Below are 24104 nucleotides of genomic sequence, written 5' to 3' on the forward strand. Positions count from 1 at the left end.
ACACTGAAGTTAAAGAACACCCACATGCAGAGATGAGAAAGAACCAATGCAAGAACTCTGGTAACTCAAATGGCCAGAGTGTCATACGTCCTCCAAATAACCACAACAGTTCTCCAAGAAGAGTTCTTAACCAGACTGAGCTGGCTATGTGATAGAAATAGAATTCAGACTACGGGCACGAATGAGGACTGCTGAGATTCGGGAAGATGGCAAAACCTAATGCAAGCAAACCGAGAATCACAATAGAATAATACAGGAGCTGAAGGATGAAATAGCCACCATAGAAAAAAAAAAACAAAACCCTAAGAGGCCTGACAGAGTTGAGTAACACAATACAAGAATTTCACAATGCAATTACAAGTATTAACAGGAGAATAAATCTAGCTAAGAAAAGAATTTCACAGCTTGAAGTCTGGCTCTCTGAAATGAGACAGTCAGACAAAAAACTATTAAAACAACCAGAAGACCTGAACAAAACCTCTGAGAAGTATGGGACTATATAAGGAGGCCAAGTCTATGAATCGTTGGCATCCCTGAAAGGGACGGAGAGAAAGCCAACAACTTGGAAAACCTATTTCCGCATATTGTCCATGAAAACTTCCCCAAGCTTGCTAGAGAATGAAACAAATTCAGGAAATACAGAGAACTCCTGCAAGATTTTACACAAGAATACCATCCCCAAGACATATAATCATCAGATTTTCCAAGGTCCAAATGAAAGAAAGAATGTTAAAGGCAGCAAGAGAGAAAGGGCAGGTCACCTACAAAGGGAACCCCATCAGGCTAACAGTAGACCTCTTAGCTGAAACCCTACAAGCCAGAAGAGATTGGGGGCCTATATTTGACATTCTTAAGGAAAAAAATCCTTTAAACAAGAATTTCATATCCAGCGCAAGCAAACTTCCTAAGTGAAGGAGAAATAAGATCCTTTTCAGACAAGCAAAAGTTGAGGGAGTTTGTTATCACCAGACCTGCCTTACAAGAGATCTTGAAAGGAGCACTGTGCTCGCTTCGGCAGCACATATACTAAAATTGGAACGACACAGAGAAGATTAGCATGGCCCCTGCGCAAGAATGACATGCAAATTCGTGAAGCGTTCCATATTTAAAAAAAAAAAAGAAAAAGAAAGGAGCACTAAATATAGAAAGATCACCATCAGCTAGTACAAAAATGCACTTAAATACACAGACCACTGACACTGTAAAGCAAGCCAACATAACAGTTGGCTAACAACACAACATCAGAATCAAATCCACAATTATCAACACCAACTTTATATGTAAATGGGTGAAATACCCTTCACTAAAAAGGCACTGCGTAGCAAGGTGGATATAAAAGCAAGAACCAATCATATGCTGTCTTCAAGAGATGTGTCTAACACATAATGACACCCATAGGCTCAAAAGAAAGGGATGGGGGGAAATCTACCAAGCAAATGGAAAACAGAAAAAAGCAGGACTTGCAATCCTAATTTCAGACAAAACAGATTTCAAACCAACAAAGATCAAAAAAGACAAAGAAGGGCATTAAATAATGGTAAAGTGTTGAATTCAACAAGAAGACCTAACTATTCTGAATGTGTGTGCATCCAGCACAGGAGCACCTAGGTTCATAAAGCGAGTTCTTGGAGATCCACAAAGAGACATAGACTCCCTCAAAATAATAGTGGGAGACTTTAACACTCCATTGACAACGTTAGATCACTGAGGGAGAAAATTGACAATGATATATGGGAACTGAAGTCAACACTGGACCAAGTGGGTCTGATAGACCTGTACATAATTCTGTTCCTGAAAACAACAGAATATGCATTCTTTCATCACCACATGCCACATGCTCTGAAATCAACCCCATATTGGATATAAAATAATCCTTAGCTAATGAAAAGAACTGAAATCCTACCAAACATACTCTTGAACCACAACACAATAAAAAATTGTTAGAAAGATATCAAATTAATGACCTAACATCACAATTGAAAGAATTAGAGAAGCAAGAATAAATCAACCTCACAGCTAGCAGAAGACAAGAAATAACCAACATCAGAGCTTAACTGAAGAAGGAAATTGAGACTCAGAAAATTATTCAGAAGTTCAACAAATCCAGGGGTTGATTTTTTGAAAACTTTAATAAGATACATAGACCACTAGCTAGACTAATAGAGAAGAGAGACGATCCAAATAAACACCGTTAGAAATGATGAAGGCAATGTGACCACTGATCCCACAGAAATACAAGTAACATGAGTAACTACTACATATGCTTCTATGCACACAAACTAGAAAACCTTCTTAGAAGAGATAGGTAAATTTTTCTACACATCCACCTTCCCAAGCCTGAATCAAGAAGTAATTGAATGTTTTAACAGACCAATGATGAGCTCCAAAGTTGAATAGGAATAAATAAGCTACCAAAAAAAAAAAAAAAAAAAGGCCCAGGACCTGATGGATTCACAGCCGGATTTGACCAGATGCACAAAAAAGAGCTGATACCGTTTCTGCTGAAATGCTTCCAAAAAAAAAAAAAAAAAAAAAAAAATTGAGGAGGAGGGACTCCTCCCTAACACATTCTATGAGGCCAGCATTCTCCTGATACCAAAACCTGCAGAAACACAACCAGAAAATAAAGCTTCAGGCTGTTATTCTTGATTAACTTCAATGCATAAATCCTCAACAAAATCCTTGAAAACTGAATCCATCAGCACATCAAAAAGCTAATCCACCACGATCAAGTAGGCTTCATCCCTGGGATGCAAAGTTGGTTTAACCTATGCAAATCAATAAATGTGATTAATCACATAAACAGAAACAAAGACAAAAACCACAATTATCTCAATATTTGCAGAAAAGGCTTTCCACAAAATTCCACACCCTTCATGTTAAAAACTCTCAATGAACTAGATGTTGAAGGAACATGTCTTGAAATAATAAGAGCCATTCATGACAAATCTGCAGCCAAGATCATACTGAATGGGCAAAAGCTGGGGGCATTCCCCTCAAAAACCAGCACAAGGATGCCCTCTCTCACCACTCCTATTCAACACAGTATTGGAAGCCCTCACTAGAGCAATCAAACAGAAATAAATAAAGGGCATCCAAAGAGGAAGAGAGGAAGCCAAACTATCCCTGTTTGCAGACAGCATTATTCTATATTTAGAAAACCCCATAGTTGAAGCCGAGATCGTGCCATTGCCCTCCAAGCTAGGTGATGCAGCAAGACTCCATTTCCAAAGAAAACAAAACCCCATAGTCTCAGCCAAAAATCTCCTTAAGCTGATAAACAACTTTAGCAGTCTGAGTACACAAAATCAGTGTACAAAAATAACTAGCACTCTTACACACCAACAACAGTCAAGATGAGAACCAAATCAGGAATTCAACCCCATTCACAATGCCCACACAAATAAATATTTAGGAATATAGCTAACAAGGGAGGTTATATTTAGGAATATATAGAATATGTATATAGAATATATATAATTAGAAATATTTAGGAATATAGCTAACAAGGGAGGTTATATAGCTCTACAAGGAGAAGTACAAACCGCTGCTTAAAGAAATCAGAGATGACACAAACAAATGTAAAAGCTAAAAAACTTTCATGCTCATGGATAGGAAGAAGCAATATCATTAAAATGGCCATACTGCCCAAAGCAATTTGTACTCTCAAAGCTATTTATATTTAACTACTAACGATATTCTTTGCAGAACTAGAAAAAACGGGCCAGGCATGGTGGCTCATGCCTGTAATCCCGGCATTTTGGGAGGCCAAGCGGGGTGAATCACTTAAGGTCAGGAGTTCAAGACCAGCCTGGCCAACACAGTGAAATCCCATCTCTACTAAAAATACAAAAATTAGCCGGGTGTGGTGGTGCACACCTGTAACCCCAGCTACTCAGGGGGCTGAAGCAGGAGAATCACTTGAACCTGTGAGGCTGAGATTTCTGTGAGCCAAGATCACATCGCTGCACTCCAGCCTGGGTGACAGAGCGAGACTCTGTCTGGAAAAAAAAAAAAAAAAGAAAAAAACGATTTTAAAGTTCATATGGAATCAGAAAATCTAGAATAACCAAGGTAATCCTAAGCAAAAAGAACAAAGCTGGAGGCATTAGATTACCTGACTTCAAACTATACTATAGGGCTACAGTAACCAAAATAGACATATATACTAAGGGAACTGATGAGAGAACCCAAAAATAAGGTTACACACCTTCAACTATTTGTTCTTTGACAAAGCTAACAGAAACAAGCACTGGGGGAAAGATTACCTGTTCAGTAAATGTCTTGAATAACTGGCTAGCCACATGCAAAAGATTGAAGCTGGACCCTTTTTTACACCATACATAAAAGTCAACTCAAGATGGATTAAACTCTTAAAAGTAAAACCAAAAACTATAAAAGTCCTGGAAGACAACCTAGGCAATACCATCCCAGACATTGGAATGGCCAAAGATTCTATGAGAAAGACAAAAAGCAATCACAGTCAAATCAAACATTGACAAATGGGGTCTAATTAAAATTAAGAGCTTCTTTATGGCAAGAGAAACTATCAACAGAACAAACAGCCTACAAAATGGGAGAAAATATTTGCAAACTATGAATCTGACAAAGCTAATATCCAGCATCTATAAGGAGCTTAAACAAATTTACAAGAGAAAACAACCCCATTAAAAAGTTGGCAAAGGACATGAACAGACGCTTTCCAAAAGAAGACCTACGTGCAGCCAACAGGCATATAAGAAAAACCCAGTATCACTGATGATCAGAGAAGTGCAAATCAAATCCACAGTGAGATACCATCTCCCACTAGTCAGAATGGCTGTTTTAAGAAAGTCAGGAGACAACAGATGCTGGCAAGGTTGTGGAGAAAAGGGAACACATACACTGTTGGTGGGAGTGTTAATTAGTTCCACCATTGTGGAAAGCCGTATGGTGAGTCCTCAGAAAGCTAAAAGCAGAACTACCATTCCACCTTAAAAGCAGAACTAGCATTCCACCCAGCAATCCCATTACTGTGTATGTACCCAGAGAAATACAAAGCATTCTACCATAAAGACACATGCATATGAATGTTCATTGCATCACTATTCGCAACAGCAAAGACATGGAATCAACCTAAATGCCCAGCAGTGACAGATTGGCCAAACAAAATGTAGTGCATATATACCACGGAATACTGTGCAACCATAAAAAAGAATAAGGTCATGTCTTTTGTGGAGACATGGGTGAAGCTGGAGGCCATTATCCTTAAACTAATGCAGGAACAGAAAACTGAATACCACAGATTCTCACTTGTAAGTGGGAGCCTAATGATGAGAACTCATGAACGCAGAGAAGGGAACAGCAGACACTAAGGTCTGCTTGATAGTGGAAGGTGGGAGGAGGGAGAGAAGTAGAAAAGATAACTATCAGGTACTAGGCTTAATACCTGGGTAATGAAATATGTACAAGAAACCCCCGTGACACAAGTTTACCTGTGTAACAAACCTTCACATGTACCCTGGAACCTAAAATAGATGTTAACAACAACAAAAGAAAATGTAACTGTCCGAAGTGTAACTCTCAGTCCTGGACTAAGATGTATCAGAAATGTAACTTTATTTTCCCATAACAATTTTTATTCTAGTGCTTATTCTGGCTTGAAAACTTAATATAAGTTTGTTTTATGAAAATTTAATAGGAGTAAATGTGAGTCTCCACATCCTTTTCCTTTAAATAGTGGCTAAATCACTGGGGACTTGCATGGTGCCAGGACCTTGCAGGAGACAACATCTTGGCTTTATTGCCCGGTTCTCAATCCCAAGCCTACACAGTTTATTGTGAAAGATACCTTCTTCCTGTTTCCATTGCCTTTTTTGTTTTCTGACTCCTGTGATTCTAGACTCCTGCCATGGAGCACACATGAAGTTCCTGTGGACATGTGCTTCCTGGTCCCCATGGGCCACTGCTCTTGAGGCTGTCAATGACCTATCTGCCTGGGCTTGGGGGATCTGAGCCAGGCCTAGGTGTACAAAGTTCCCCTTTCTTTATTCTCTTTATTCCCTTCCTCTCTTAATCTCAATGATAATCTCTTAGAGCCATTTTCTTTGTAATGATTTCCCCACAAGGAGCTCCTAGTATATTCTACCTAATGTCTTTAGGTGTTAGGAAATACCAAAGCAGAACCTAGCTGGCCACTTGCATTTTCTACACTGTCATCCCTCCTAAGACTGAACCCTGGAAAGAGTACTTCCTTCAGTGAGAGAAAGTACTCCCCTACTCTTGGGGAGATAGGGGGAAATAGTGGGAGGAAGAAAAAGTCAATTGGTGATATGGCTTAGATATTTGTCCCCTTTAAATTTCATGTTGAAATGTGATCGCCAGTGTTGGAGATTTGCCCTTCTGTGGTAATGAGTGAGTTCTCTGTTAGTTCAGGCCAGAGCTGATTGTTTAAAGGAGCCTGACACTACCTTCTCTCTCTCTCTCTCTCTTTCTCTCTCTCTCTCTCTCCTTCCCCCCTCCCTCTCCCTCCCTTTCTCTCCTTGCCTCCTCTCTCACCATGTGACACACCTGCCTGCTCCCCCTTTGCCTTCCACCATAATTGGAAGCTTCCTGAGGCCTGACTAGAAGCAGATGTTGGTGCCACACCTCTGGTGCAGTTTGCAGAACCATAAACCAAATACATTTCTTTTCTTTATAAATTACCCAATCTCAGGTATTTTTCTGTGGCAACATGAGAAGAACTAACACAATAGGTATTTCAAAAATATTCTCCAACTCCATAATCCATTAAACCCCTCCCAGTCAAAAGGAGTATCCCACATGTCATGGACTAGTAGATCCTCATATTCTTCATGGTTTTGTTTCTGCTTGCTTGCTTCTGTGAAATCTGTTTTTTAATCTATGGATTGGATCCACTACTGAGTCAGGACGTTGATTTAGTGGGTAAAGAACAGTATTTTAAAAAAGGAATATACTAGAATAGAATAGGAAAACTTATAGAGCATCACATAATATGTCTAGATATTACTTTGAAGCTTGCATTTTATACACATCTGTGTGTTCTAAGCTATGAGGAGATGCATCTCTTACTGTTGGCTCTAATCAAAGTTTTAAAAACACCATTTTAGAGCATTTTTAGCTGTCACTGAATTTGCTATACCATTTAGTTATCTCTTGAATATTTTTGTTTTCATAGAAAATATCCTATATTAATTTTTAAAAATATGGTGTACGGGGGTTGTAACTTTGAGTCATTGCTTGATTGAAAATGTCACATTTTTGTCTTCATAGGGTAGAAAAGTATTTTTCCTCTAGATTTTAAAGGCATAGTTTTGCTGGTAAGATATATGATAACTTCCTCTCTCACTCTCTCGCTCGCTGTCTCTTATTTTTTTAGGAGAGGGCATCTCACTATGTTGCCCAGGCAAGCAATCTGCTCGCCTCGGCCTCCCAAAGTGCTGAGATTAAAGGCAAGAGCCACTGTGCCCAGCCGAAGATAACTTTATAGGCAAACTTTTTTCTCCTTCTCCAGAAGCTTTCTGAAGTTCTACTTTTGGATGCTGAAATCTCTCTAGGGTATGTCTGATAAAGATATTTTGCTTGTTCTGCTGGGCACTTATTTCAACAAGCATTTTTTAAAATCACTTTTCAGACTTTTTATAGAGTAAAATTTATTCTTTCCAGAATATGGTTCTATGAGTTTTGACAAACACCTGTAGTCAAGTAACCACGACCATGATCAAAATGTAGAACATTTCATCACTCAAAGTGACCCCTTTGTGATGAACTTGCCCCCATCCTCACCCCTGGCCCATGTAAATTACTAATTTCAACAGGTTTTATTTTTACTTCTTCAGTAGGTCTTTGATAATTTTTGATTTCCATTTTTTGCCTTGCCAGTTTTGTTCTTTGGTGAACTAGACTGTGTTGTAATATTTAACATAATATGATGTAATATCCTTTGAATGTTTTTTGTTCATGAGTTATCTGTTTGAAGGTTTCTCATCCATGAATTAATCTGTTTCTCCCAGGGCTAGTGTGTTCGCTTGTGCTCAGATTCTGCCTCGCTTTCTGTTTACATCTTTGTCCTTTCCTTTCTTGCTGTTGGATTTCCTTAAGTGACTGGGTGGTCATTGGCTGTCTGTTCATTTGTATGAACAAGGAGGAGGCTGAATAGTATAGGTGGCCGAATGGGTTTCCACTGCAGCTGGAAAGGTCTGATTCCTGAGCAGGTCTTAGAGGTCTTGGCTGGGATGGGCAACTATGGGCTTCTACAAGTGCTGCCAGTGGACAGGGATGTCAACAGACCAGCTTCCCTGTGGTGCGTAGGTGGGAGTGGCTAGGGTGAACCCCTTATGTTCCTGGAACAAACAAAAGCAGGGAGGCTGTATTTTGGGGTCATGAGCTTTAGAACACCTTACCCTTGGGTAGTGTTGTCTTCCCCTTCCAGCGACAGGTTTGGAGATCCACAAGTCACCTCCAGACCTGCCTTCCTCATCTCAGGCCACAAGACAAGGTGTGTCCCCACATAGGCATGTGGCTCACTCTATTCAGAGACAGACCTAGGTCTATGCTGGAGTATAAATACCTCTCCTGCCAGAGGAACGTGCTTTCTTTAGAGGTAGTAAATGAGAAGGCAAGGGACCTGAGTAGCCAGCTGATGGTGATCACACCTCTTTGAATAGCCTGGTCATTGTGGCTTTGGTGACATTTCCAGAATCCCTTTCTGTCTGGTATTTTTGGCTGTTGTGTTCTTTCATCATTGTGTTTCTATCCGTTAACTATCAGCTAAGGTGTCTTCCTTCTTTTGTCTCTACCATCAATGCTTTTATTATTTTAAACCTCTCTTCCTCTGTATGTGCAACCTGAAAAGATATTGCAAATAGGATTACTTTTGCAAATTGTTAATACCTTACAAAATTGCTTTAGAAATTTTTTTTTTTTTTTTTTTTTTTTTTTTTGAGACCCAGTCTCGCTCTGTCGCCTTGGCTGGAGTGCAGTGGCGTGATCTTGGCTCACTGCAAGCTCCGCCTCCCAGGTTCACGCCATTCTCCTGCCTCAGCCTCCCGTAGCTGGGATCACAGGCACCCGCCATCATGCCCAGCTAATTTGTGTGTGTGTCTGTGTTTTTAGTAGAGATGGGGTTTCACCGTGTTAGCCAGCATAGTCTCGATCTCCTGACCTCGTGATCCACCGGCCTCGGCCTCCCAAAGTGCTGGGATTACAGGCGTGAGCCACCGCGCCTGGCCAGAAATTTTTATTTAACACACATTTAAAAATATTTCAGTTGGGCTTTGAGTGGGAGGTGCTTCGTTTGCCATTTGAGTTGGAAGTGAATATATATGATTTTAGAGGTAATAAGTATATTTCTTTTAAAAAATGGGGCCTAGTTCAGACCTTCCACAAAATTCTTCCTATGCCATTAACCTGTGATGGAAAAAGTTTAAAGCTGGACATCTTTCTCCTCATGCAAGACACTGAACACAGCAGAAGTATAATGACCTATTGAGTTTTTTTAATTATATAATAAATGACCAGGAAAACGTGTATTTAAAGAAGAATGTATATATTTTGTAGTTAGACCCTGCTTTGAGGTATCTAGGGAAGAAAAATGATTTGAGTTGCTTGGAAGAGGTGAGGAGAATAGTCAGGGATACAGTAGTTGGCATTGTTGTTCATGATATTTAGTTCATTTTCTTTAACACATACTGGTATAAAAGATGCTGATTTGCGGGTAATTTTCTCCCCTGCCCTCATTCTGCCTATCCTGAAAAATCATATCTAAGTGAATTTAATGTACAAAATTTGGTACTTAACAAATTGACATGCGTTAGACCGTTTCTCCCTTTCCCCAAGGATGGCTTTCTAATTCCATAGTGGAGGCCAATAGTTAGATTTTGGTCTGTTGACATTACTTTTATGTACAGAAAGTTAGGAAATAACTAATCTGCAAATTGTCCAATAAGTAGAGTCTATAGGTTACAAAGAGATTTGTCCTGTGGTTCAGGATGTTTGGTAGCAGTTGCCTGGATATCTGTGTTGAGAAGAATGTTGGATCTTTTGTGGACTCTGCAGAGAAACGTGATGAGTAATGTCTGCCCTGAGCACATGAGATAGCACATGAGCTAAGCATAGATCATTATGCCAGTGGTGGTGGTGGTTCTCATAATTATTATTATTAGTTACTAGTTTCTCAGAGTTTGTTTATCTTATTATTTTTGACCATAAGTGTATCTGTGAGACTATAACGTTTTTATGGAAAATATACAGCTGAATAAAACACTACATTTTTAGTTTTGTGTAGGTCTTTTCTAAGAAATAAAATTATTTTATGCTTTCACCCATTCTTTAGGTTTTAATTATCTTTAATCACCTTGCACACTTACTATAGGTACAATATTTATTACTACCTTTAACAAAGGAATGGAACGTGATCTTTCTTGTGTTTCAAATATTCCGTTTTCTTATAAACTTAGTTTTGGTATTTTTCAGGCTATAATCATGTCTTAGATACTTGAGCCCCAAATCTGCCTGTGTTCCTCTTGGCTGTAATTAATAGTGCTGTTTGGTGTTCTGGGGTACAAATCATAGGGCTGCTCAATGTCCCACATTTCCTTATTGGTCAATGTCATCAACGGCGTAAGCAATAGAGGCTTTACCATAAGCTCATATTCATATTTTTCTTAAACAATGTGTGTGTGTGCATGTACATGTGTAGGTGGGTGTTAATTTCTCACCTTTTATACCATAATTCAAAATCTAGGTGACATGTTCCAATAGCTGATAAGCATTTCATAGTGTGGTAGGTCAGGTTTAGCATGTAATGCCTTTGATAATGCCTCCTTTTATATGAGAGAAGTTTCAATGGAGTCCTGCTGAGGAAGTAAATCAACAGCGGGGCAAGTAGTTTGACCCTTCGAGCCAGAGAGAATTTGGTAAGTTTTTAGACAGGTTACTGACTGCCCTTTAGAGGTTCTGTAACTCCTTTCAGCTGGGGCTTGTATTTCATGTATGAGAGGACTACATTATCATAATCCATTTTTTTGTTTTTATGTTATCTATCAGCAGCTATTATAAGGCTGCTTTCTGAGGGGTATTCCCCATTTACTTGCTGTAATTCACCTTCTTTATTTCTTTAATCGTGAAATTGATGTTTTGCAACCAGAGGGAGGCATTATATGTAAGTTGTTTGTGGAGGTGCTACAGGGAAGAAAATTAGTGGTAAAATTAAGAACAAAAAATGGCGGTGGAATAAATTCATGAATAGACATTGCCTCAGTGCCATAGGAAGATGTGCTCAAGAAGCATGTTAGACCCGAAGATCCTGGAACAATGTCAGGCTCATGATAATTATAATTATGATATGTCTGTGGCTGATGCTGAAAAGTGCTCATGACACACTAACAAGTTTTTACTTAAGTGATTCTATTTGGTAGAAAATACCCAGATTTACCCTAACATGTAAAAAAGGTACTATCTTAAAATGTGTCTACCTATTAAACAGTGATTCCTCAGGCAGTCCTCAAACTGAAATCAGTGGAAATGTGTAAAATTGTTGATGCACTCATGTTACCATCTGAGTCTTAAAACATTTGATGTATTTTTTTATTTATACAATTTTACACACCTGAAAAGATAATGCAAATAGGATTACTTTTGCAAATTGTTAATACCTTACAAAATTTCTTGGACATTTTTATTTAAATTTTTAAACATCCTTTTTTATTCAAGAGAAAAAATTTCAGCCTATATCATTCTCTCATATAATACGCCATTTTCCTTAACAGTTCTTTTTATAAATTTTTATTTTGTGAGTACATAGTAGGTATATATATTTATTGAGTACATGACATATTTTGGTACAGGCGTGCAATGTATAATAATCAGCATGGAGAATGGGGTATCCATCTTCTCAAGCGTTCATCTTTTGTGTTACAAACCATCCAATTACAGTCTTACAGTCCTTTTAAAATGTACAGTTGTTATGGACTATAGTCACCCTGTTGTGCTACCAAACACTAGGTCTTATTCATGCTTTCTATTTTTTGTACCCATTAACCAACTCCCATCTCCACCTCCTTGCTACTACCCTTTCCAACCTCTGGCAACCATCCTTCTACTCTCTATCTCCATGAGTTTAATCGTTTTGAATTTTAGATCCCACAAATAAGTGAGAACGTCAATGTTTTTCTTTGCCTGGCCTATTCCAATTAACATAATGACCTCCAGTTCCATCCATGTTGTTGCAAATGACAGGATCTCACTCTCTTCTGTGGCTGAATATACACAACTCCATTGTGTATATGTACCACATGTTTTTATCCATTCATCTGTTGGTGGACACTTAGGTTGCTTCCACATCTTGGCTATTGTAAACAGTGCTGCAACAAACATGGGAATGTAGACATCTCTGATATTCTAATGTCCTTTCTTTGGGGTATATACCTAGCAATGGGATTACTGGATCATATGGTAGATCTAGTTTTTTGAGGAACCTCCAAACTGTGCTCCATGGTAGTTTTATTAATTTATGTTTCCACCAACAGTGTAGAGGGTTCCTTTCTCTCCATATACTCAACAGCATTTGTTATTGCCTGTCCTTTGGATAAAAGCCATTTTAGCTGGGGTGAGATGATACCTCACTGTAGTTTTGAATTGCATTTCTCTGATGATCAGTGATGTTGAACTTCTTTGTGTGCCTATTTGGCATTTATATGTCTTCTTTTGAGGAAATGTCTGTTCAAATCTTCTGCCTATTTTTAAGTTGGATTATTAGATTTTTTTCCTATAGTGTTTTTTGAGCTCCGTATACTCTGGTTATTAATGTCTTGTCAGATGTGTAGCTTGCAGATATTTTCTCCCATTCTGTCAGTTATCTGTTCATTTTGTTGTTTCCTTTGTTGTGCAGAAGCTTTTTGACTTGATGCCAGCCATTTGTTCATGTTTGCTTTGGTTCCCTGTGCTTCTGGGGCATTGCTCAAAAAAATCTTTGCCCAATCCAATGTCCTAGAGAGTTTCCCTGCGTTCTTCTAGTAGTTTCATAGTTTGAGGACTTAGATTTATGTCTGATCCATTTTGATTTGATTTTTGTATATGGCAAGAGACAGGGGTCTAGTTTCATGCTTCTGCATATCGACATCTAGTTTTCCCAAAACCATTCATTGAAGAGACTGTCTTTTTCCTCGGTGTATGTTCTTAGCACCTTTGTTGAAAAGAAGTTTACTGTAGGTGTGTATATTTGTTTCTGGGTCTTCACTCTGTTGCATTGGTCTATGTGTCTGTTTTTATGCCAATACCATTCTCTCTTGGTTATTATAGCTCTGTAGCATAGTTTGAGGTCAGGAAATGTGATTCTTCCAGTTTTGTTCTGTTTACTTAGGATAGCTTTGGCTATTCTGGGTCTTTTGTGGCTCCATGTAAATTTTGGAATTTTTTTTTCTTTTACTGTGAAGAATGTCATTGGTATTTTGAGAGGGATTGCATTGAATCTGTAGATTGCTTTGGGTAGTGTGGACATTTTAACAACATTGACTCTTCCAATTCAAGAACATTAAATACGTTTCCATTTTTTGTCTTCTCTTCTTATCAGTGTTTTATAGTTTTCATTATAGAGATCTTTCACTTCTATGGTTAACTCCTAGGTATGTAATTTTATTTGTGGCTATTGAAAATGAGAGTACATTTTTGGTTTCTTTTTCAGATTGTTTGCTGTCAGTATATAGAAATGCTACGGAGTTTTGTATATTGATTTTGCACCCTGCAACTTAAATCAATTTGTTTGTCAGTTCTAATAGTTTTTTGTTTGTGTGTGAAGTCTTTAGGTTTTTCCAAAGACAAAATCATATCATCTACAAATAAGGGTAATTTGACTTCTTCCTTTCCAATTTGGATGCACTTTATTTCTTTCTTTTGTCTGATTGTTCCAGCCAGAACTTCCAGTAGAATTTTGAATAACTGTTATGAAAGTGGGCATCTCTGCCATGTTCCACATCTTAGAGGAAAGGTTTTCAGTTTTTCTTCATTTAGTATGATACTAGCTGTGGGTCTGTTATACATGGTTTTTATTATGTTGATGTAGATTCCTTTTATACCCAGTTTTTTGAGGGTTTTTATCATGAAGGGATGCTGAAGGGAACTTTACCAGATGCTTTCTCAGCATCAATTGAAATGATCATATGGTTTTTGTCCTTCATCCTGTTGATATGATGTATCACACTGATTGATTTGAATATGTTGAACCATCCTTGCATCCCTGGGATAAATTTCACTTGGTCATGATGAATGATCTTTTTAATGTATTGTTGAATTCTGGTTTCTAATAGTTTGTTAAATTTTTTATATCAATGTATATCACAGGTATTGTCCTATAGTTTTCTTTCTTTGACACCTCTTTGCTTTTTGTATCAGTTTAATACTGGCCTTCTAGAATGAGTTTGGAAGTATTCCCTCTATTATTTGAAATGGTTTGAGTAGGATAGGTATTAATTCTTTAAATGTTTAGTAGAATTCAGCAGTGAAGCCATTGGGCCTGGGCTTTTCTTTACTGGGAGACTTTTTATTGTGGCTTTGATCCCATTACTTGTTATTGGTAGGTTTAGGTTGTAGATATTTTTTCATGATTCAATCTTTGTAGATTGTATGTGCTTAGGAATTTATCCACTTCCCCTACATTTTCCAAGTTAGCAGCGTATAGTTGCTCATGGTAGCCACTAACAATCTTTAAGTTTCTGTAGTATTAGTTTTAATGTCTTTTTTTCATCTCTGATTTTATTTCCGTGGGTCTTCTCCCTTTTTTTCTTTGTTAGTCTAGCTAAAGGTTGTCAATTTTGTTTATCCTTTCAGAAAAACAACTTTTTGTTTAATCTTTTGTATTCTTATTTCAAATTCATTAATGCGTGTTCTGATCATTTTTGTATCTTACACTAATTTCAAATTTGGTTTGCTCTGGATTTTCCAGTTCTTTAAGATGCATTGTTGTGTTGTTTATTTGAAGTTTTTCTTCTTTCTTGATGTAGGCACTTATAGCTATAAACTTCTCTCTAGTACTGCTTTTGCTGTGTCCCACAGGTTTTAATATGTTATGTTTTTATTATCACAAGTTTCTAGAAGTTTTTCAGTTTCCTTCTTAATTTCTTCATTGACCCACTGGTTATTCAGGAACATATTGTTTAATTTCCATTTGTAAATATCTATTAGGTCCATTTATTTTGTAGTCCAGACTAGGTCTGACTTTTCTTTGTCAATTTTCTCTCTGGGACGTATGTTCAATGCTGAAAGTGGGATGTTGAAGTTGCCAGCTGTTATTGTATTTAGGTATATCTTTTTAGCTGTAATAATATTTGCTTTATGTATCTGGGTGCTCCAGTGGAGGGTGCATATGTATTTACAACCATTGTATCCTCTTGCTGAATTGACCCCTTTATCATTATATAATGACTTTTTTCTCTTACAATTTTTGTTTTGAAATCTATTTTGTCTGATAGAAATACAGCTATTCCTGCTCTTTTTTGGTTTCCTTTGCCATGGAATGTTTTTTTCCTTTCATTTATTTTTGGCCTATGTGTATCTTTATAGGTAAAGTGTGCTTCTTGTAGGCAACAACAGATCATTGAGTCGTGCTTGTTCATCCATTAGGCAACTCTGTGTCTTTTTATTGGAGAATTTAGTCCATTTCCATTCGATGTTATTATTGATAGGTAAACACACCTACCATTTTGTTATTTGTTTTCTAGTTGTTTTCAAGTCTTCTTTTCTTCCTGCCTATCTTCCTTTTAGTAAAAATGATTTTCTCTGGCGGTATAATTTCTTGCTTTTATTTTTTGTGTATCCATTGTGTTTTTCAATGTGAGGTTATTATGAGGTTTGCAGATACTATCTTAAAACCCATTATTTTAAACTGATGACAACACTAATTGCATAATCAATCACACAAAAAACTAATAAAAACTCTACACTGTAACATTATCTCCCAAGTTTTTAACTTTTTGTTGCCTCTCTTTATGTCTTATTGTACTGTATATGTCTTGAAAAGTTGTGGTTATTGGTTTTGTTTGGTTCATTTAGTCTTTCTACTTAAGATAAGAGTAGTTTCACACCACAATTACAGTGTTACACTATTCTGGGGGGTTTTGTGTGTTTACTATTAGCAGTGAGTTTTGGTCCTTCTGATGAATTCTTATTGCTCATTAATGTCCTTTCCTTTCAGATTGAAGAACTCCCTTTAGCTTTTTTTTGTAGGGCAGGTCTGGTGCTAATGAAATACCTCAGTTTTTGTTTCTCCTTCATGCTTGAAGGATATTTTTGCCAGATATACTATTCTAGAGTAAAAGTTGTTTTTCTTCAGTACTCTAAATATGTCATACCATTCTCTCCTGGCCTGTAAGGTTTCCACTGAAAGCTTTCCATCTGCTGTCAGATGTTTTGTAGCTCCACTGTATGTTATTTGCGCCTTTTCTCTTGTTGCTTTTAAGATCCTTTCTTTATTCTTGACCTTCAAGAGTTTGGTTATTAAATGCCTGGAGGTAGTCTGTTTTGGGTTAAATCTGCTTGGTGTTCTATAACCTTTCTGTACTTGGATATTGATATCTTTTCCCAGGTTTGGGAAGCTCTTTGATATTATTCTTTTGAATAAACTTTCTACCCTATCTGTTTCTCTACCTCCTGCTGAAGACCAATAACTGTTAGATTTGCCCTTTTGAGGCTATTTTCTGTATCTTGTATGTGTGCTTTATTCTTTTTAATTTTTTGACTTAACTGATTGTATTTTCAAACATCCTATCATGAAGCCCACTGATTCTTTCTTATGCTTTATCAGTTCTGCTATTAAGAGACTCTTATACGTTCTTCAGTATGTCAATTTTTCAGCTCCAGAATTTCTGCTTTTTTAAAATAATTTTAATATCATTGTTAAATTTAATAAAATTCTGAATTGCTTCTCTGTGTTACCTTGAATTTTTTGTTTTAGTTTCCTCAAAATACACACTTTGAATTCTCAGTCTGAAAAGTCACATATCTCTGTTTTTCCAGGATTGGTCCTTGGTGCCTTATTTAGTTCATTTGGTGAGGTCATTTTTTTCCTAAATGGTCTTGATACTTGTAGCTGTTTATCAGTTTGGGCATTGAAGAGTTAAGTATTTATTTATTTGTTATACTTTAAGTTCTAGGGTACATGTAGGTTTCTAGGAAACGCAGGTTTGTTACATACATGTACATGTGCTGTGTTGGTTTGCTGCATCCATTAACTCATCATTTACATTAGGTATTTCTCCTAATGCTATCCGTCCCCCAAACCCCCCTCAATGACAGGCCCCAGTGTGTGATGTTCCCTGCCCTGTGTCCAAGTGTTCTCATTGTTCAATTCCCACCTATGAGTGAGAACAGGTGGTGTTTGGTTTTCTGTCCTTGTGATAATTTGCTCAGAATGATGGTTTCCAGCTTCATCCATGCCACCACAAAGGACATGAACTCATCCTTTTGTATGGCTGCATAGCATTCCATGGTGTACATGTGCCACATTATTTTTTTAGGTTATACTAAGTTTTTTTAATTTTATTTTTTCTTTATTATACTTCAAGTTCTAGGGTACATGTGCACAATATGCAGGTTTGTTACATATGTATACATGTGCCGTGTTGGTTTGCTTCACCCATTATCTCGTCATTTACATTAAATATTTCTCCTAATGCTATCCCTCCCCCATTCCCCCACCCCATGACAGGCCCTGGTGTGTGATGTTCCCCGCCCTGTGTCCAAGTGTTCTCATTGTTCATTTCCCACCTATGAGTGAGAACGTGTGGTGTTTGGTTTTCTGTCCTTGTGATAGTTTGCTCAGAATGATGGTTTCCAGCTTCATCCATGTCGCTACAAAGGACATGAACTCATCCTTTTTTATGGCTGCATAGTATTCCATGGTGTATATGTGCCACATTTTCTTAATCCAGTCTATCATTGATGGACATTTGGGTTAGTTCCAAGTCTCTGCTATCGTGAATAGTGCCACAATAAACATACTTGTGCATGTGTCTTTATAGCAGCATGATTTATAATCCTTTGTGTATATACCCAGTAATGGGATGGCTGGGTCAAATGGTATTTCTAGTTCTAGATCCTTGAGGAATTGCCACACTGTCTTCCACAATGGTTGAACTAGTTTACACTCCCAAAAGTGTAAAAGCATTCCTATTTCTCCATATCCTCTCCAGCATCTGTTGTTTCCTGACTTTAAGGATTGCCATTCTAAATGGTGTGAGATGGTATCTCATTGTGGTTTTGATTTGCATTTCTCTGACGGCCAGTCATGATGAGCATTTTTTCATATGTCTGTTGGCTGCATAAATTTCTTCTTTTGAGAACTACCTATTCATATGCTTTGCCCACTTTTTGATGGGGTTCTTTGATTTTTTTTTCTTGTAAATTTGTTTGAGTTCTTTGTAGGTTCTGGATATTAGCCCTTTGTCCAATGGGTAGATTGCAAAAATTTTCTCCCATTCTGTAGGTTGCCTGTTCACTCTGATGGTAGTTTCTTTTGCTGTGCAGAAGCTCTTTAGTTTAATTAGATCCCATTTGTCAATTTTGGCTTTTGTTGCCATTGCTTTTGGTGTTTTAGTCATGAAGTCCTTGCCCATGCCTATGTCCTGAATGGTATTGCCCAGGTTTTCTTCTAGGGTTTTTATGGTTTTAGGTGTAACATGTAAGTATTTAATCCATCTTGAATTAATTTTTGTATAAGGTGTAAGGAAGGGATCCAGTTTCAGCTTTCTACATATGGCTAGCCAGTTTCCCCAGCACCATTTATTAAATAGGGAATCCTTTCCCCATTTCTTGTTCTTGTCAGATTTGTCAAAGATCAGATGGCTGTAGATGTGTGGTGTTGTTTCTGAGACCTCTGTTCTGTTCCATTGGTCTATATCTCTGTTTTGGTACCATTACCATGCTGTTCTGGTTACTGTAGCCTTGTAGTGTAGTTTGAAGTCAGGTAGCATGATGCCTTCAGCTTTGTTCTTTTGGCTTAGGATTGTCTTGGCAATGCAGGCTCTTCTTTCATTCCATGTGGACTTTAAAGTAGTTTTTTCCAATTCTGTGAAGAAAGTCATTGGTAGCTTGATGGGGATGGCATTGAATCTATAAATTACCTTGGGCAGTATGGCCATTTTCACGATATTGATTCTTCCTATCCATGAGCATGGAAAGTTCTTCCATTTGTTTGTGTCCTCTTTTATTTCGTTGAGCAGTTGTTTGTAGTTCTCCTTGAAGAGGTCCTTCACATCCCTTGTAAGTTGGATTTCTAGGTATTTTATTCTCTTTGAAGCAACTGTGAATGGAAGTACACTCATGATTTGGCTCTCTGTTTGTCTGTTATTGGTGTATAAGAATGCTTGTGATTTTTGCACATTGATTTTGTATCCTGAGACTTTGCTGAAGTTGCTTATCAGCTTAAGGAGATTTTGGGCTGAGACGACGAGGTTTTCTAAGTATACGATCATGTCATCTGCAAACAGGGACAATTTGACTTCCTCTTTTCCTAATGGAATACTCTTTATTTCTTTCTCTTGCCTGATTGCCCTGGCCAGGACTTCCAACACTATGTTGAATAGGAGTGGTGAGAGAGGGCATCCCTGTCTTGTGTGTTTTCAAAGGGAATGTTTCCAGTTTTTGCCCTTTCAGTATGATATTGGCTGTGGATTTGTCACAAGTAGCTCATATTATTTTGAGATACGTTCCATCAATACCTAGTTTATTGAGAGTTTTTAGCATGAAGGGCTGTTGAATTTTGTTGAAGGCCTTTTCTGCATCTATTGAGATAATCATGTGGTTTTTGTCTTTGGTTCTGTTTATGTGATGGATTACATTTATTGATTTTCATATGTTGAACCAGCCTTGCATCCCAGAGATGAAGCCAACTTGATCTTGGTGGATAAGCTTTTTGATGTGCTGCTGGTTTCTGTTTGCCAGTATTTTATTGAGGATTTTTGCATCGATGTTCAACGGAGATATTGGTCTAAAATTCTCTTTTTTTGTTGTGTCTCTGCCAGGCTTTGGTATCAGGATGATGCTGGCCTCATAAAATGAGTTAGGGAAGATTCCCTCTTTTTCTGTTGATAGGAATAGTTTCAGAAGGAATAGTACCAGATCCTTTTTGTACCTCTGGTAGAATTCGACTGTGAATCCATCTGGTTCTGGACTTTTTTTGGTTGGTAGGCTATTATTGCCTCGGTTTCAGAGCCTGATACTGGTCTATTCAGCAATTTGACTTCTTCCTGGTTTAGTCTTGGGAGGGTGTATGTGTCCAGGAATTTATCCATTTCCTCTATATTTTCTACTTTATTTGCATAGAGGTGTTTATAGTATTCTCTGATGGTAATTTGTATTTCTGTGGGATCAGTGGTGATATCCCCTTTATCATTTTTTATTGCATCTATTTGATTCTTCTCTCTTTTCTTCTTTATTAGTCTTGCTAGCGGTCTATCAATTTTGTTGATCTTTTCAAAAAACCAACTCCTGGATTCATTGATTTTTTTAAGGATTTTTTGTGTCTCTATCTCCTTCAGTTCTGCTCTGATCTTAGTTGTTTCTTGCCTTCTGCTAGCTTTTGAATGTGTTTGCTCTTGCTTCTCTAGTTCTTTTAATTGTGATGTTAGGGTGTCAATTTTAGATCTTTCCTGCTTTCTCTTGTGGGCATTTAGTGCTATAAATTTCCCTCCACACACTGCTTTGAATGTGTCCCAGAGATTCTGGTATGTTGTGTCTTTGTTCTCATTGGTTTCAAAGAACGTCTTTATTTCTGCCTTCATTTCGTTATGTACCCAGTAGTCATTCAGGAGGAGGTTGTTCAGTTTCCATGTAGTTGTGTGGTTTTGAGTGAGTTTCTTAATCCTGAGTTCTAATTTTATTGCACTGTTGTCTGAGAGACAAAAGTTTGTTGTAATTTCTGTGCTTTTACATTTGCTGAGGAGTGCTTTACTTCCAACTATGTGGTCAATTTTGGAGTAAGTGCAATGTGGTGCTGAGAAGAATGTATATTCTGTTGATTTGGGGTGGAGAGTTCTGTAGATGTCTGTTAGGTCTCCTTGTTGCAGAGCTGAGTTCAAGTCCTGGATATCCTTGTTAACCTTCTGTCTCATTTATCTGTCTAATGTTAACAATGGGGTGTTAAAGTCTCCCATTCTTATTGTATGATAGTCTAAGTCTCTTTGTAGGTCTCTAAGAACTTGCCTTATGAATCTGGGTGCTCTTGTATTGGGTGCATATATGTTTAGGATAGTTAGCTCTTCTTGTTGAATTGATCCCTTTACCATTATGTAATGGCCTTCTTTGTCTCTTTTGATCTTTGTTGGTTTAAAGTCTGTTTTATCAGAGAGTAGGATTGCAACCCCTGCTTTTTTTTTTTTTTTTTTGCTTCCTATTTCCTTGGTAGATCTTCCTCCATCCCTTTATTTTGAGCCTATGTGTGTCTCTGCACGTGTGATGGGTCTTCACTCTTTATGCAATTTGCCAGTCTGTGTCTTTTAATTGGAGCATTAAGCCCATTTACACTCAAGGTTAATATTGTTATGTGTGAATTTGATCTTGTCATTATGACGTTAGCTCGTTATTTTGCCCATTAGTTGATGCAGTTTCTTCCTAGCATTGATGGTCTTTTTACTTTGGCATGTTTTTGCAGTGTCTGGTACCGGTTGTTCCTTTGCATGTTTAGTGCTTCCTTCAGGAGCTCTTGTAAGGCAGGTCTGGTAGTGAGAAAATCTCTCAGCATTTGCTTGTCTGTAAAGGATTTTATTTCTCCTTCACTTACGAAACTTAGTTTGGCTGGATATGAGATTCTGGGTTGAAAATTTTTTTCTTTAAGAAGGTTGAATATTGGCCCCCACTCCCTTCTGGCTTGTAGCATTTCTGCTGAGAGATCCACTGTTAGTGTGATGGGCTTCCCTTTATGGGTCAACCCAACTTTTCTCTCTGGCTGCTCTCAGCCTTTTTTCCTTCATTTTAACCTTGGTGAATCTGACAATTATGTGTCTTGGGGTTGCTCTTCTCGAGGAGGAGTATCTTTGTGATGTTTTCTGTATTTCCTGAATTTGAATGTTGGCCTACCTTGCTAGGTTGGGGAAGTTCTCCTATGTAATATCCTGTAGAGTGTTTTCCAACTTGGTTCCATTCTCCCTGTCGCCTTCAGGTACACCACTCAGACGTAGATTTGGTCTTTTCACATAGTCCCATATTTCTTGGAGGCTTTGCTCGTTTCTTTTTACCCTTTTTTCTCTAAACTTCTCACTTCGTTTCTTTAATTTGATCCTCAGTCACTGATACCCTTTCTTCCACTTGATCGAATTGGCCACTGAAGCTTGTGCATGTGTCATGTGGTTCTCATGCCATGGTTTTCAGCTGCATCAGATCATTTACCATCTTCTCTGTGATGTTTATTCTAGTTAGCCATTCGTCTAATCTTTTTTCAAGGTTTTTAGCTTCTCTGCAATGGGTTCGAACATCCTCCTTTAGCTCGGAGAAATTTGTTATTACTGATCATCTGAAGCCTTCTTCTCTCAACTCGTCAAAGTCATTCTCCGTCCAACTTTGTTCCCTTGCTGGCGAGGAGCTGTGTTCCTTTGGAGGAGAAGAGGCGATCTGATTTTTAGAATTTCCAGCTTTTCTCCTCTGGTTTCTCCCCATCTTTGTGGTTTTATCTACCTTTGGTGTTTGATGATGGTAACGTACAAATGGGGTTTTGGTGTGGCTGTCCTTTCTCTTTGTTAGTTTTCCTTCTAACAGTCAGGTCCCTCAGCTGCAGGTCTGTTGGAGTTTGCTGGAGGTCCACTCCAGACCCTGTTTGCCTGGGTATCTCCAGTGGAGGCTTGCAGAACAGCAATGTTGCTTCCTGATCCTTCCTCCAGAAGCTTCGTCTCAGAGGGCCACCCTGCCGTATGAGGTGTCAGTTGGCCCCTACTGGGAGGTGCCTCTCAGGCTACTCGGGGGTCAGGGACCCACTTGAGGAGGCAGTCTGTCCGTTCTCAGATCCGTGCTTGGAGAACCACTACTGGTAACTCAGGTACCTGTAACATTGGCTTATGTGGAACATTAAATTTCTGAAAAAAGCTCAAAAAATGGAACATGTATGTACATATTCCTACCATGAATCTGACTCCACAGGGCTACAAAATATTTAACCTTTATTTCAGAAGTGCTAGCGTGCTTCAGGTAGGTTTTATACAGTTTATTTGTCCTGACAAAAAATTACCCTATCAGCCTTCTCATGAGCATCCAGTGACAGAGATGTGGAAAAGAACCATCTATGGGGAGAGTAAAGTTTGAAACAGTGAGAAACAGAGGATGATGTTCGAGAAGCCACAGGAGGAGACACCAGTGGACACCAGGAAGGAGAGGAGCCAGGGAGAAGGAAATGGGGAGGACATTCCTCAAGGAGCAGCCCTGAGCTCTGCAGCTTTGGGGGCCATGGAGTCACAACAGCTTAAGATGTCCCCTCAGCACCAGCTGGGCATGGGCAACAGTGAGAGGAGAGGGTGGCAGCTATGACATCAGTGTTTGTGTCTTTACTGCACATGGGGAGAAAATTCCATCTGTTTCCCATAAGTAGGGTCATCTTTGAACAGAAGAGACAGTTGTGTGTTTCCACAAATGTGGCGACATACGTTGTAGGACACGCCAAGACTTTGCTGTAGCCCAACCATAGGCTCTTAGACTTTGGCTGGTTGTTCTCTTCCCCCTATTCCTTCATTTCTTCTGTCCACCAAAATGTATTGAGATCATCCTGGGAGCCAGACACTGCTAGGTGCTGGGGATATAGGCAGGAATGTGCTTTCATGAGAGACAAGAAAGCCTGACCTTGCTGCCACAGAAATTTCACTGCACCGTGAGACAGAGATGTGCCAATAGAAAGATCCACATGAGCATAAGAAGCATTAGAACGGGCGTGAAAGTCCATCCAGGGGACATTTTTGACCCAAATTCGAGAGGCCAGGAGAGCTTCCTGGAGAAAGTGACATGTAAGGCAAGACCTGGAAGACAAACCCAATTACCTGGGGAGGTGAGGAAGGAAGAGGGACAGGTGTTCCAAGAAAGGCAGATAGCATATTGAGGGGAGCAGTGGGAAAGAAAAGGGGAACTCCAGGAACTGA

General features: G+C 38.5%; 1 protein-coding gene and 1 non-coding gene across 2 annotated transcripts in view; both read left to right on the forward strand.

The window, feature by feature from the left end:
• LOC129460667 (ankyrin repeat domain-containing protein 62) overlaps positions 1 to 24104 on the forward strand; it is a 94543-nt gene that overhangs the window by 56479 nt on the left and 13960 nt on the right. The gene's annotated exons all lie outside the window — the stretch shown is intronic.
• LOC129461124 (U6 spliceosomal RNA) lies at positions 1003 to 1109 on the forward strand. Its single transcript, XR_010115228.1, has one exon. It is a non-coding gene; the product is annotated as a U6 spliceosomal RNA (small nuclear RNA).

The sequence above is a fragment of the Symphalangus syndactylus genome, chromosome 1, assembly GCF_028878055.3.
Source record: "Symphalangus syndactylus isolate Jambi chromosome 1, NHGRI_mSymSyn1-v2.1_pri, whole genome shotgun sequence".
In the NCBI taxonomy this organism is placed as follows: domain Eukaryota; kingdom Metazoa; phylum Chordata; class Mammalia; order Primates; family Hylobatidae; genus Symphalangus; species Symphalangus syndactylus.